Source organism: Electrophorus electricus, chromosome 15, assembly GCF_013358815.1.
Source record: "Electrophorus electricus isolate fEleEle1 chromosome 15, fEleEle1.pri, whole genome shotgun sequence".
Classification (NCBI taxonomy): Eukaryota; Metazoa; Chordata; class Actinopteri; order Gymnotiformes; family Gymnotidae; genus Electrophorus; species Electrophorus electricus.
In genome coordinates this window covers 13,990,309-14,001,196 of record NC_049549.1, presented here as the reverse complement: position 1 = coordinate 14,001,196, position 10,888 = coordinate 13,990,309, and the positions used below count along the sequence as shown (strand labels likewise).

The following is a 10,888-nucleotide window of genomic DNA, read 5'->3' as shown; positions in this document are numbered from 1 at the left end:
AGTTAGTTACATTATTAGTAATCAGAAGGATGCCAGTTCAAGGCCCACCACTGCAAAGATGGCACTGTTGGGTCCCAGATCAAGCCCCCTAACCCTTAATTGCTTAAATTGTATAGTCAGTTATAATTGTACACTCATAATTGTAAGACACTGTGGATAAAAGCATCATCTAAATGTCATAAATATAAATATGGAGAACTTACTTTGAAATCACTACCCATGTCAATTAAAACATTCCTGTGAAACCTACCGAAAAGTACCTGTTTCAGGTCATAAGGAAATCTCATCTTAGCACACAAGCTGACATACTCAAAGTGGTTCTCTTGCTTTTTGTAGAACAGGAAGTTGACATACATCAGTGAGAGTGAAATACGGATCCGGATGAAAAGATCTCTGTCCTCTGCTCCATGTACCCCCCCTCCCCCCCATTCCATTAGGATTTCCAGGTATTATATAACTTTCCAGTGACAGTGCAGTACATGCAAGAAACTTTAGTTCAAAGAAAGGAAAACTAGGGAATAGAGAGGAGATCTAGGGAACCCAGTAATAAAGTCAAGTAGTCATCACAGCCATATACAATATACTCCAGCATGAAAAACATTTAACATGACACTAGCATAGCATAACATGGTAGTAAGACATTACAGAAAACATAAAAAGTCCATACCTAAAACTTTAGATTGAAATTAAGTACAAAGTGACAAAGCAGTAAAGGTTGTGTGAACCTGAAAAGAATGAATAAAAGTGAATTTAAAATTTTAAATGTAAAAGTGACAATGCAGTACTATGATTGTGAGTCATCAATCTATGGGGGGTGGAGCGCTGTTATTTGCATCCTAGGATGATGTGTGTGGAGGGGTGCAAGTCTAACAGCCTGGAGGCAGAAGCTGTTGCCCAGCTGGGCAGTCCTTGAGCAAACGAGGACTAAGAGAGAAAGAGAGAGAGAGAGCAAGTTCTGCATCAATAAATATTGCACAAGTCTTTCGCCTGCTTTAATCAAAGGATATGTATAATTCAATCTACGTAATAGGATTTGTGTTCATGTGATTAGACTGTAAATGTGGTTAACATGAATCTTTGTAGTGTGGCAACTACATGACACTACATGTACATGACCCAGTCTAATACTTGAAGATTTCAAGTGTCACAGAATATGACAAAAAACATTCATTATTTAACATTAAATCATTATTTGTGATTCCTCCGCGACTCACGTTTTCTTTTGAGCCTAGAATAGGACACTAGACCTCTTGCAGATCTGAAAATAGAACTTGTGTGAGTGAACATGAGAACCTCACCAGCAGAATAAACTATAGTAAATACTGATACTATAGTAAAGTCTTGACAGATGTATAAGGAGGAAACAGTCACACATGAGGAGATACTGAAATTCTCAGAGACTGCAGTCAAACATAAAATGTTTTCCAAGTTAGAGGTTGTGAGAAAACAAAATTTGTGAAAGAATTAATATAGGATTAGACACTAGATTTAACACTAGAATAGGTTACTGTGGAATTGTCTCTATTTCAAAAGCTTTTTGAAATATCTTTTGTTTATGTTTTGGGCTTTTTGTTGCTGTCCAGGCGAAGAGCTCCTGTGCTTTGTCAAAGTGCCAAAGGGTGGAGGTGGGGCTTTACCGCAGTGGAAATCGCTTTTGCCTCTCACCTTCCCCTCAGGGTCTGAGCTGCACCTGTTCACCGGGGTGAAGTTTGCTGTTTCTGCTCTGATACTAACAGACAGCATCACACCCACTGGCTGGGGTGCATTTCCCCAGCGATGGAGCAATATTCTTGGCTGTGTTTATACTGCAAGAAAAATTTTCAGTCCACCATAAGAACAAATCTGCTATCACCAACGTGTAATTGTAGTCATAATGGGGTAGTGGTCTAATAAAATTAGATTGGATACATGATTGGTAATCTAGCAACAGTCTAATCTTTTTATTTTGAGGTTTTGTTTTCAGACAATAAACACACATCTGAACACAGGTATAATCTCTATTTGTGGCCAGGGTTTCTTGTGGTGATGAAAATCACTTCTTAGGACTGATTCCAAACGCCATCCAAGACTCTCAGAGTGGATCTTTGGATTACAGTAAAGCAAAAGTCAATGTAAATATCACTAACAAGAATGAAATAAGTAAGAATCCTCGCTACAGTTATGAAGCATAGCTTAATAGGGATCAGAAGGCTCACTGGGCAGCCTGGTGTCACAACCATTATTGGGGAGAAGAGAGCGACCTCTCATTTGGCATGTCAAGTTTCAAGTTTCAAAGTTTTATTTGTTACATACATAGTCATACATGGTATAACTCACAGTGAAATGTTTTTGTGACTGCTCTGTCTGAGCTGAGGAACGATACAGAGATATACAAAAATATATATACAATATATGTATAATATATGTATAATATGTATATATGCACAATGTTCAATGTCTATGTATATATGTATATATGTGTATGTACACAATGTACAATGTCTATGTATATATGTATATATGTGTATGTACACAATGTACAATGTCTATGTATATATGTATATATGTGCATGTACACAATATACAATGAACAATTCCAGTTTTTACAGTTCACAGTTAGTTATTTTTATGATGTCTCTTTATGATGTTATTGACATCATACAGAGTACACTGAGTGGTCCCCACAATTCATCAGTTGCCCTGATTCAGGGCCCGAATGGGGCAGTCTGAAGTCTCTTAGGCGTCTGAGGTGGTAAAGGTGCTGACAAGCCTTCTTGTCACTGATAGAGATGTTTTAGTGTGAATTTACATTTACAGCATTTAAGCAATACTCTTATCCAGAGGGACTTTGTCAGTGTGTTTGTTCCCTGGGAATTTAAGCAATGGCCTTGGTGCTGCTAGCACGTTGCGCTACCTGTTATTCATTATCCAGCAATAATGAATGTTGGAGAGGACTGTCCCAAATCGGTGGCGTGCATGTATGTGAACCTTAGTGTAGCGGTTAAAGCACATTCATCAGAGTCCAAGGTTTTCAAATGCAGTTGTCCTGACATGCTTTGGCAGCAAAGAAATAACCAACCTTTCCCATTACAGAGTCTCGCTGGAGCTGACCCAGAACTGCACATCACGGAAAGACAGCAACACAAAAGTCTTTGTTGGAATCGACATGACATAGCTAAAGGCTAGACACACACACACACACACGCACGCACACACGCACACACACACGCACACACACACACACACACACACACACACGCATACACACACACGCACGCACACACACACACACACACACACGCACACACACACACACACACACACGCATACACACACACGCATACACACACACGCACACACACACACACACACGCATACACACACACACACACACACGCACGCACACACGCACGCACACACGCACGCACACACGCACGCACACACGCACACACACACAGACGCATACACACACACACACACACACACACACACACATACACACACACGCATACACACACACGCAAACACACACACACACACAGAGTAAAATCTGAGTTAAGATGTAACAAACCCATGACTGACCTGAATCCTGTAACAGAGGAAGGCTCATGCAACTGAATAAAGAGACAGGCAGTGGTCTGGGAAAAACATGCAATGCAGATTGACCTTAAAGTGAAACAGACCGTGAAAAAAACAGGAAGGGGTAAGTTGGCTGCAGATACAGCAACCCCAGTGTGTCTCATAACAACAACAACAACAATAATAATAATTAGGAATTATAGACAGCAAGTTATAAAATGGAACAAATGTTACATGTACTGATGATTTACTTTTGTTCTATGTAGATGTTTTAGGTTTAGTTGTACAAGAAGTCCTTGTGTAATTTCTCAAGTTCTCAGTAGGGGACACAGGAGGAGGCAGATCCAAAATGGCCTTGTGGGGATTCTTAAGAGACTCCACATTTGTGGAAAGGAGAGATTGGAAGATGCAGAGATTTTAACAAGGAGACATGTCTTAAAGCTATCCTGCTGTTCATAGCCTTTGGAGCAGGCCACATGATCGCTCTTCCTTTCCTGTCTCCAAATCAGCAACAAACTGAGCCTCCCCCACCCCACTGCATAAAACAAGTCCACATACAGCAAGCAGGGAAAGCAATACCGCAACAGCAATAGTAAGACCATCATTAAGTACAAAAACAAAGCCCTGTGCAGGAACAGTATCTATGACATTACAGAAGTCGCCCAGAGAATGCAAGGCATACTGTGCACAAGGCTGGGAAGCCCCCTGTGATGGCTGTTATGTCAGAGTAGACCCCTGAGCCTCATATTAGATGCACTTTACCTCGCAACAGGAAGAATGCAGTGGCATATTCAAAAGCGCTGTTGAATATGGGTGGATCAGACTTTTTCAAAGAGGGACAAGAATGGGTAAAAGGGCAGTTACAAAGCTCTTAATCATTCCATTGGTGTCCTGGAGAAACAGATTCCCAGATGCAGCAATTATCCCAGTACTCACTGCTGGGATTCTTACAGCTGAGAGGAAGAAACTGCAAAAGCTCATTAGTCTCTACTGCTCAGACTCTGTTGCACAGAGCCGTTGGAGCAGCCCAGTAACACCTGATCACATTTCATGATTGTTTGGGTTGACCATGCCTAGGAGTCAGCACTTCAGATACCCACAAAAGGTCAAATCACTGGAACACCTAACACGGTTGTTCACGGTTATTTATCATTATATAGCGTTCATCATTACATAGGGTTTCTAGGGTGGAGACAGGGAACTTTACACTGAATATTAATGAATATCACTTCACAAAGACAGGAAAAGGGCTGACCTTGACACCTGCACTGGGTGTAAGAGACCCAGTGCTGATCTCTGATAAGAGAGATCAGGTCTTTGCCCTGCATGTGACCCTGGTAATAATTGTCCAGAGCGACTTAAAAGACTTTTAAAAGTGCTTTAATTCTATCTTTAAAAGCTTAGTGACTCTGTGCAGAGGTGAGACTTCTGTCTTTGTTTGAAGACAGCCAATGGAAACTCATTCCACCACCTGGACAGAGGAGAGGTATGTCTTCATGGTGATTTGAGTTTAGCTGTAGTGGAGGCTTGAAAGCAGCATGGTGTAAACAGAGTTTGATTAAATTAATACTAAATGGATTATTATGTGGTGTCTGCATGTTCTGTGTATGGAGCTTGCATTCTCCAAGCCTTATATGAAATATTCCCTCCTACAAACAATGTCAACTGAGAAAGTAAGAATAAAAATGCAGCCCTATAACAGCTGGGAAATGAAATAACACTGAATGAAATAAACAGTTCTGACGGTGACCTATTCAACTATGACTTTATACTTTTTAGAAGGTAAGCCTTAAAATGCTGCTGCAGTTACAATGTGTCACCAGTAGATGGCATAGTCTTTACTGACTAGTAGCAATTCTGGCAACATCCCTTGTACATAAACTGGGAGAAAGGGTGGTTCAATGTTGAGCATATGTTTACACGATAAAAATTGTCAAGACATTTTTTTGTGTGTGCTTTCCAGAACGTTATTTCGACATCTTGTGCTATGTGTCAAGGTTCCCAGATGTTTGGATCCTAGACCTCTACTCAAGTGTGACTTGTGGTTAATAATCTGGTCAAATGTATCTACACTGCCATTGTCACAAAGCGGCGCTACAGATGTCCAGGTCCAAGCCCCCAGTGAGCAAGTCAAAGATGACAGTAGTAAGGAAATCTCCCTAAGAACATGAAGACGAAATCTTGAGAGGAACCAAGACACAAAAGGAGGAATCCATCATTATCTGGTTACCACTGGACACCATAAACAACAAAATACGCCATGAGAACAAAATAAACAATAAGAGCTAAATAGGAGATTGAAGTCTATTCTAAGTTCCTAGACGTCCCAGTCTGGGTTTGACGAGTGCGAGTGTGTCTCAAACCCAACTGGTGCAGCAACAGCTCCGGAACAGCTGCATGAGCGCCAACCTAGCCTAGAGTCTTCTAGATGTTCTGGGAGGGAAGGGAACCAAGGTACTGGAGAAGTGGGCGGCTGGGGTTGGAGGTGGGAGGGGCACGTGGGCTCCCTGGAACATCAGAATTCCAATGCTCCCAGCCAAAAAATTTGAGTGATTAAAAAAAGAGGTGAAGTGACAGCATCCCAATATTCCAGTTTACCATAACTCTCAAGCCCAATGAAGCCCCAGATCTACACCTAAGATGGGAGGCATTTAATCAAATACTTGACTAAACAGACAGTGTTTCAGCCTAGTATCAAATATTGTCAGAGTCCCGAACATTAACATCATTGTTACAATTATGTTAAACACACTGAAACACCATTCAGACCTATAGATGGAAAACTTACAGGTTGGGTATAGCAGAGCTGCACCCTCACACTCTCCACAGAACTGAAGTCAAGTGAACGAGCTTAAAAGATATTGCAGCAGTACCCTTTTGTAAGCAGATAAACACATACTGGTCTGGCCTATAGCTTTGAACATTCGTTTCTTATGTGACCTAAGAATATTGCACAGCATTAGGTCAGCTGAGTTTGTAAATGTTATAGTTTGTTCCTGTAGTGTGATGGAGGCACCACACTCTGCTTGCACAGACAAAGAGATTAGGCACTGCGCTACAAATACTGTGACTTTTACACATTCACAGAAACTGCTACTTGTCAGACTGGTTTTATCTGCTATACTGATGATATCATTTCAGGGGTTCCTGTAATGTTATGATGATGATCTGGAGATTATATATGGCTATTTCCATAGCAGGTGACTTTTTGTAGATGTAAATTACATTTACAGACCATCACATCCCACATTTTTCCATGTCGTCTCTCCCTCTCTGTACATGTCTGTGTAATGAAGTCTGCTCTCTGCAGCTCTCGCTGACTGCCTCTGAGTGCAGCTGTAAGATGACACAACTCAGTGACATTTCCTGCCTGCCGTTGTCTGCATAAAAAAATTCCCAACAGTTCTGCAGCAAGCAAAGTGACCCACCACTGATATATTGAAAACTATTTTTCAGCCTCAGAAACATGGAACTGAAAGACTGATTCCTATGCAGTCAAGGTACAAGGTACACTACACCTAATAGGCAGTTTTATTTGTACAACATGTATCAAGGGAAAAATACACTCAGTATGTGAAGAACTTGTATTTGTTTGTTGCATAATCAAGAAAGATTCCACTTTTTTCGCCCTCTTTGATCTGATTCTTTTTCTTTCTTCCTCAGTGTATTTGACAGTCAGTGATATTGAGCACACCATGAATCCACATTAATTTTATTAATCATTCATTCACCTCACCCAACCACTTAATTTAAGAATGTATATTTACTAGCTAAATGCATGATAACTATTAATTGTATGTTAATTTCTAAAGTGTTGGGCCTGGTAATTACTACTTACTAATTACTTTCTTTAATTTGTGCATAAGCTCATGCCAAACTTGCTTCTAGTACTGCCATCTATTGGCAATATATGGCAACTGCGGTAGTATTTAATTGGAGCCTATTTCAGGGCCAGAAGAATGTAAACAAAGCCTGAAAGAAACAAACAAGTAATAACATATATCATTATTACTTATAGATTATTGGCTTTGTGCCTCCTTTTTCCTTTGTGTATGTTTTTCTTAGTGTGTGAAGTTTCAAAATGATGAATAATAAATTACCAACCCCCCCCAAAAAAACCACTAAACAAATAAGCAAGCTATACCTAGCCACAAAAGGAGTGTGTGAACTCACTTCAATTTTCTCCAAAGCCATGCCTCTAAAAACCTGCCTGTTAAAGAAGTAAATGATCAGGCACTAAACCTGTGGGAATATAATGTTTAAAATGCTATAATCTTAGTGAGTAAACATAAAAGTTAGAAACTGGAAGGAAAGACGCATTCGTGATTTCAGTGAGAAAGCTAGGCGTCAAGGAACACTCCACAGCATGCAGTTTGCGTTTTTTATGGCATTTAGCTGATGCTTTTTTTCCAAAGCAACTTACAATTACGACTGAGTACAACTTGAGCAACTGAGGGTTAAGAGTCTTGCTCAGGGGCCCAACAGTGGCAACTTGGCAGTGGTGGGGCTTGAACCAGCAACCTTCTCATTACAAGTCAAGTACCTTAACCACTGTTTATTGTGGCTTCTCAAGTTTGTAACCACACCCCCTTGTTACCACACACCTGCACCTAGTTCATTATCGTCTGTGTGTGTATTTAAACCTCTGGTGTGAGCCTCCTGGTTGGGCATTGTTCACCTTACACATTTGCGCTATTCGTGTTAGAAGTGGTCATGCTGAATGTTATATGTGAGTGCCATTGTGTTTATTGTATGTCAATAAATGTCTGTCTCCGTTGAGGGAGTCTGTAGGTCCTGCTCCTTGCCTGCGGCACTCGGGCCATTACACTAGGAAAGGATCTCGGGAGCTCAATGGTTAGAATAATGCACTTACTTCACATCTGTGCATAGTAGAAGAATGCCTTCTGAAAGACAATACTGGGAAATAAAAGCATCCCATCTTTCTATCGGATTGGTTTAAGGAAACGGAACAATGGATTCAGTTAACATGCTTAGGATCTGAGATAAAGGAAGCAACAGTCAATAAAGAAACATTAGTGACAGTGTATTTTGATGATGAGAAAATGGACACTGGAAGCAATGGCTCTTGAAAAAGGTTTGTGTTGGTAAATTTGAAGGATTGGATTTTTTTGGTTAGGAATATACAAAGGTAACTGAACATACTCTGTCACAAAAGCATCATTAGTCCTCTTTTGTTTTTAAAATGGCAAATGATGTTTTGTTTGTTTGTTTGTTTTGATTTTAAAGAACTGGACCAGAAATCAGCATTTGCATTTAACTGATGCCTTTATCGAAAGCAACTTAGTTATGACTGAATACATTACATTTTGAACAATTGAGGGTTCAGCGCCTTGCTCTAGGCCCAACAGTGGCAACTTGCTAAATGCCGTAAATTTAAACTTGGTGCTGGTGGGGCTGGAACTGGGTACCCTCTGATTTCTAGACCAGTACCACTGCGCCATCACAGCACATTTTCAGTAGTGGACCATGGAAGAAGAGAACACTGAACACGCAGTGGAATGCCTAACAGGGGTAGAAGAATGTTGCAGATTCAAATGTTGCAGGTCATATAAAGCAACATTCCTGTTTTCAGAGATAGGTAAATGACATCATCATCCACTATGGGTGTTTTTTTACTACAAAAAAAAGAACACCACAGTGGTTCACACTGTGAGTTGAGGTCTTAACCATTACACATACATAAGATTGTTTTGATACTAAATAACACGCCAGCCCTCCTGTTGTGTTCATGTGAAATTTGATATTTTTTCTACAACTGTTTTTTCTCAGCATAACTTAATGATTTTCTACAGATTATGCATCTGAACACACAAAATTAATGATATCTGGTTTTGTTGTGTTCTGCAGTGTTCCGGCCAAAGAAAATGAACGGGCAAGACTATAAGACAGAGAATAATAATTCCCTCTACCCTTTCTCATCTTCTCCCTCATAAACACAAATCATAATTTGGACCCCACTTCATTGTCTGTCTTCGGGTAGCATCACCCAGGAACTACACCTTTTGGGGAAAACCACAAACGCAGCTCAGAGTTACATAGATCTACTACTGCAGCTCTGGGCATTACATACAGTTACTGCAGGACTTTGGCTACGCTTTAGTACGCAGCTGCACCGTGAAGAACAGATTTAATGTGGATGAATCTTATTATTATAGATTTTATCATACTGATAATGAGAAAATGTTCCTGGACAACACAAGAAAGGCTGCAAGAAAAGAAACAAATACTGAGTGATGAAGACCACAGACAAACTGATGAACAGCTGACGAAGCAGGATCAGCTAAAGGGATGTTCCAGTCAAAGAACAGCGATTTAGTGTTGGCCTTATTCCCACGCTTACTTACAATAACAAATGGGGTTGCCTAAAGGTGCAATTCAATAGTATATGTTTTGAATTTTTTTTTAATGATTTTATAACAAGATTTAAACTGCTTATTCAAATTTGTTCATGTGTGTGGCTCTTGTATGAGGCCAAAAGATGTGCTGTAGCAATACTGGGTTTAAGAATACTGATCTGCAGATATCTGTAATGCAAGTGATTATATGACAGTGACACCAAATGTTGATCGGAGGCAAGTCATGAGAGTCATTGTGTGGCTAGGTGATGATCTGAACCCTGCGAGACACCACCTCACACAACCATGATATAGTGAAGGTCCTTAATGAATACAGATCTTGGGCCAGACATGATTAGAATAATAAAACAGTAAGTCATAATCAGAGTGAATATATGTTGGGGGTGGAGATGATATAGTCATAAAGAGAATGACTATATGGCTCAATAAGGCTGTAAAAACCCAATTATGATTGACTTCACCTGGATTCAGTCATAATTAGAGTGATTGTATAACTGAGGAGGTAAATAGGATTCTATGAAATTTTTTTTTGTCTGAGGGGGTGTATAAGAATCTAGGGCCAGTCATTATAAGATACCTGATTAGTACCCAACTGCAAACAGATCCCATCTGCTCTACAATCATTTTAATTGTGACTGACCACCGATCAGTATTCCTACACAACCCTCTCCACTCATATAACCACTGTAATTAGAATATCACTGCACCCACACTGTTGATCCGATAGACCCTTATCACCCATGTGGTCCCATGTATAATGACTGACCCTTGATCAGTATTCTTACAGACCCCCAAGACATAAAGTCATTTTCATTATGACTGAGCAGTGGTTTGCACTCAAGGGCAGGGGCTTAGGTGTTTGAAAAGGGCACAATGTCAGGGAACTCCCAATGGTACTCAAAGTCCAAGCCATGTATCGTGCAAATATGTTTTTTTTATTCATTTCACCAGGA

At 40.2% G+C, this 10,888-nt stretch overlaps 1 long non-coding RNA gene across 2 annotated transcripts; it reads right to left on the bottom strand.

Annotated features, from left to right (window-relative positions):
* Positions 1–489: 489 nt before the first annotated feature.
* On the bottom strand, positions 490–3,637 carry LOC113569766. 2 transcript variants are annotated; one of them, XR_004776907.1, is made up of 3 exons: positions 3,562–3,637; positions 1,215–1,258; positions 490–924 (listed from the first exon to the last, which is right to left on the bottom strand). It is a non-coding gene; the product is annotated as an uncharacterized LOC113569766 (long non-coding RNA). The 2 variants fall into 2 exon arrangements; XR_003409832.2 differs by lacking the exon at positions 3,562–3,637 and adding an exon at positions 1,666–2,286.
* Positions 3,638–10,888: the final 7,251 nt, after the last annotated feature.